Consider the following 5,430-nt stretch of genomic DNA (forward strand, 5'->3'; position numbering starts at 1 on the left):
GGGCAAAATACTATGAATTATGTACAAAAGACACCATAAGTATCTCAAGAACTATGCTTTCATATGGATACAACACTGAAGCGCCAAAGAAACTGGTATGCATATTCATATACAGAGAGATGTAAACAGGCATAATATAGCACTGCAGTCGGCAACACCTATATAAGACAACAAGTGTTACTCCTGCAGTTGTTGGGTCAGTTACTGCTGCTACAATGTCAGGTTTTCAAGATTTAAGTGAGTTTGAATGTGTTGGTGTAGTCAGCACAGGAGCGATGGGACACAGTGTCTCCGAAGTACAGATGAAGTGGGGGTTTTCCCATATGACCATTTGACGAGTGTACCATGAATATCAGGAATCCTGTAAAACATTAAATCTCTGACATCGCCGCAGCTGGAAAAAGATCGTGCAAGAACACAGCCAACAACAACTGAACAGAATCGTTCATTGTGACAGAAGTGCAACCCTTCTGGAAATTGCTGCAGATTTCAATGCTGGGCCATCAACAAGTGTCAACGTGTGAACCATTCAATGAAACATCATGAATATGGGGTTTCGGCACCGAAAGTCCACTTGTGTACTCTCGATGACTGCGTGACACAAAGCTTAATGCTTTGCCTGGACCCATCAGCACCGACATTGGACTGTTGATGACTAGAAACATGTTGCCTGGTTCGACGAGTCTCGTTTCAAATTGTATCGAGCAGATGGACGTGTACGAGTATGGAGACAACCTCATGAATCCATGAACCCTGCATATCAGCAGGGGACTGTTCAAGCTGGCGGAAGCTCTGTAACGGTGTGGGGCATGTGCCGTTGGAGTGATATGGGACCCCTGATACATCTAGATATGACTCTGACTAGTGACACATATGTAAGCATCCTGTCTGATCACCTTCATCCATTCATGTCCATTGTGCACTCCAACAGACTTAGGCTATTCCAGCAGAACCTCACAAGTCCTGAATTGCTACAGTGTGTCTCCAGGAACATTGTTTTGAGTTTAAACACTTCCACTGTCCACCAAACATGAACATTATTGAGCATATTTGGGATGCCTCGCACCGTGCTGTTCAGAAGAGATCTGCACCCCCTCAAACTCTACATATTTATGGACAATCCCTCCAGGATTCATGATGTCAATTCTCTCCGGCACTATTTCAGACATTAGTCGAGTCCACGCCACATCATGTTGTGGCACTTCTGTGTGTTCATGGGACCCTACACAATATTAGGCAGGTGTACCAGTTTCTTTGGATCTTCAGTGTATTTCCTCTGTAGCAAGTACAGGGTCTATAAATGTTCATCCATTTGACCATGACTGGTGTGTTAGTGGTAGGTCCTCCTAACCATGGTATGTAAGGTACTGTTTTGCACTGAAACTGAGCCAGACACACTTCAATTGTTGGAAAGCCTGTTGTGACCTCTGTCATGAGGAACCAAGTGCAGAATAGGGATATGTTTACTATTAGCATTTCAAATGTATGATGAGTAATGGCTCCCCTTAGGCAGTTGTATCCTGTGTATGGCTGGAGTCTCATTCAACATGTTGAAGATTGTTCTGGCTGCCATTGAGGTAGCAGGGTGCAACTGACTGCAGATTGATAAGTGGAACCACAGATACCTGACATCTGGGATCTGAGGATCATTTCAGTGACTGGAAGGGAGAGTTGAGGAGACCAGCCTTCTTTACAAATTTACAACAAAGCTCACAGTGTGTAGCATAGCTCTCAAAACTGACTGGGTACCTCTGTTTCAGACCTGAGCAGAAGGCTTGAATCAGAGACTTCAAAGGTTATGTGACAGGTAGGCTGAGACTTCCTGGACTGGGTGCACTACACAACAGAAGTTGCTACCCAGGTGGCTGACTATGTGTGGAGCATATACAAGGGCGTTTATTTTAGGTAACTCTCCATGTATTACAGATCATGATAGCTTTAAGAGACTGCAAAGTATTAACACAGGATTCAATGAAAAACAATTAAAACCGTAGTGATCAACTGATGAAACATTCACAACAGAGAACCAGAGTTTGAAGCAGTCATAAACAGTAGTGTAGTTCATACAACACTTGGTACAGAAAAATTGCTAAAACCTAAACTGACAGCAGTGAGATTTTTGGGCCATGTATAAGCATATATTTAAGGGATAGGGTAACGGGAAGAGGTGCATTTGTCCCAGCAGACAAGTAACTCAAATCCATGAGGGCAGAGTGGAAACCTGCGTGTGAAAGTGTTTAGCCAACACTCACTATCCACCAGGGTGGGCATAAACTTGTAATTGGACCTTTCTATTGTCCACCAGAATCACTCCTACTTTTAACCAAAAAATTTGGAGAAAATCTCAATCCCCTATTCCATATGTTCCCAAATCATACTGACATTATTGGATGAGACCTTACAATCCAACAACCAACTGGTATACTCACAGATTCCTAAGTGGTGGACATGACAAGACATTCTGTGAAACATTACTAAAATTTTCTGAAAATTATCTAGAACAGATATTCCGGGACTCTAATGATGGTAATATATTGAACCTAATAACAATAAGTAGACCTGACCTCTTTGAAAATGTCCATACTGAAAATGTTATCAGGGAACATGGGGTAGTTGTGACAACAATAATTAGTAAATGAGGGCAATATGCAAATCCTTTAATGACTTCCATAGAAGAATCTTATCAAAAGACCTCTCACGAAATCTAAAGTAATTCTAGTTATAAGTAAAGCCTATCAGTGGCGCCAAAGTTAGTGTCCAGACACTCACAAAAAAGACAAGAATTGAAATTAAGTGTAGCAAAGCAAAAGAAGAAATGTTAAACTCTTATTTTCAATCCTTTACTAAGGAAGATATGGATAAACTACCACAGTTTACATTTCACACTACTGCGAAGATGAGTGCTACAGATATTAACATCAATGACACTGAGAAGCAGCCAAAATGAAACAAGGCTCCTGGGTGACGGAATCCCCATCAGATTCTATACAGAATTTGCAGCAGAGTTAGCTCACCTTTTAACCACAATTATTGTAGATCCATTAAATAAAAAACTGGACCCAGTGACTGGAAAAAAACTTAGATCGCACCGGTCTACAGGAAGGGTAACAGAAATGATACAAAAAACTACTGTCCAGTCTCACTGACTTACCTCTGTTGGATTCCATAAACGTTGAGCATGTGAAAATGCAAATTGTGCTTTGCTCACGATATCCTAAAAGCCTTGAATCAAGCTGGATGTATTATTTTTTAAGTTCTGAAAAATATTTGACTCAATTTCACACCAATGTGTACTAACAGAAGTACGATTATGTGGGGCATCAAACAAAATCTGTGATTGGCTTGAGGAGATTGGGTAAGAAGGGTGTAGTATGTTATCTCATATTGAGAGTTGTTGACGGAAGTAAAACTAACTTCATGCAAGCCCTATGGAATTGTGTTGAGACTCTTGTAGTTCATGCTGTATGTTAATGATCCGGCAGACTATATTCATAGTAACCTCAGACTTTTTGTCAATGATGCAGTTATCTATAATGAAGTACTGCAGAAATATTCAGTCAGATCAAAGTGGTCCAAGAGTAGCAAATTGCTTTAGATGTACAGAAATTTAAAGTTATGCACTTCACAAAACAAAAAATTTTGTATCCTCTGACTACAATTCTGATAAGTCACAACTGGAATCAGTGAAGTCATACAAATACCTGTGTAACAGTTTGTAGAGATATGAAATGGAATTATCATAAAAGCTCAGGTTTAGGTAAGCAAGGTGGCAGATTTTGATTCATTGGCAAGATAGCTGGAAAATGCAGTCAGTCTACAAGGGAGACTACCTAAAAATCATTTGTGCATCTCATCTTAGAGTATTACCCAGAGCATGATAGACTGAGACCAATTACCTGTAGGACCAATAGCATTTACTGAATGTAAACATAGAACAGTGCCACGAATGGTCACAGGTTTGTATGACTTACAGAAGGAGGTCACAGAAACATTAATAAAATGTGAATTGGAAGACTCTTGGTTATAAGACATAAATTATCTTGTAAAAGCCAGTTTACAAACTTTCAAGAACAGGTATTAAGAATCTAGAAAAGTTATTCAGCCCTCTATGTATCACTCATATTGGGATCCTGAAAATGAGATTGTACAAATTAAAAAAGCTGCAGAGGCAATCACTCCTGTTGCACCACTGAAACTGGGTTTATCTCTGTTCTGAACATACCTTTTCATACTATATGTTCACTAAAAGCCTCAGGTAAGGAAAGTATACTACCAGCCCTCCTAATTGTTACATATAAAGATGCTCAGGACTTTCACAACTTCATCACTACTGATCTTACCTTGGCGTTCACCAAAAATTATTTAAGTAAACCTAAGTCTGAATTGTTCCATTAGAACAAAAAATTATGTAAGAATGATAATGAGAACAGATATTCAGCAAAACCGCTTTATTACATCACATGTTCATATATAAATATTTGTATATCATATGAGATCATAGAGCTACTTTACATTTTTACTCATGAGAAAATAAAAAACAATATCACAAGCAGTTTTGGACGGATGACTAGATAGTTTCTGTGCTCTAACAACTGCATTGTAAAGCAAATTTCATTCAGGAAAAAGATGCAAGGCACTGACAATATTTCTGCAATAAGCATCTGTCATGTAATACTAGTTTACAGAAGACTGTAAACTGAGATTCTTCACATAAAATGGAAACATTCATAGAAATTAAAACTTCTTAAAAACTCTAACATGTGCAAGTCATAATGATATAGATTCATTAAAAATATCTCTGGATAAAACTATAATGCTCAATAATTTTATCACTTGCTCTTTGATTGAAGACATTTGACCTAATTCTTAAACTACATAAATGTATTTTGTGACGAATAATTCATTAATTATGTGCTCTGATTTTCAAGAATTATCTCACTAAAATTTTAAATAATCAATGTAATGGATATGCTTTGAAGTTTGATTTTTTTTTTCCTCTCTTATTGTGAGGCACCTAGTCAGTTAAGTGTATTCCAAGTTTAAAACTTGAAAGCATCAGGAGCTATCTTACACAATTAATGAGAACCTCCAATTTAAAATGGCAGACAAGGGAATGTGCATTACATCCACTGAATATGGTACCGTAATTACAAGGAGGACTATTACAGTGTCATGAGAGGAGTGATACACTAGATTAAAATTACAGTTCCCTTTGGAACTAGCACATTATTCAACTTTCACATAGTATGAAATTATTTCTCAGCTTTAGTGAACCCACACATAATGCATGGAAACATAAGATTTGTTCAAGTATATTACTAAGCACAAAAATTTGAAGAGTGAAGTCAATTATTCATCGCATGTCTAATGTTGGTCGACTTACATATTTTAAGCATCTCAATATTTTCATTACATAACTGACACCCCCCT

This window comes from Schistocerca cancellata, chromosome 3, assembly GCF_023864275.1.
Source record: "Schistocerca cancellata isolate TAMUIC-IGC-003103 chromosome 3, iqSchCanc2.1, whole genome shotgun sequence".
Taxonomy (NCBI): domain Eukaryota; kingdom Metazoa; phylum Arthropoda; class Insecta; order Orthoptera; family Acrididae; genus Schistocerca; species Schistocerca cancellata.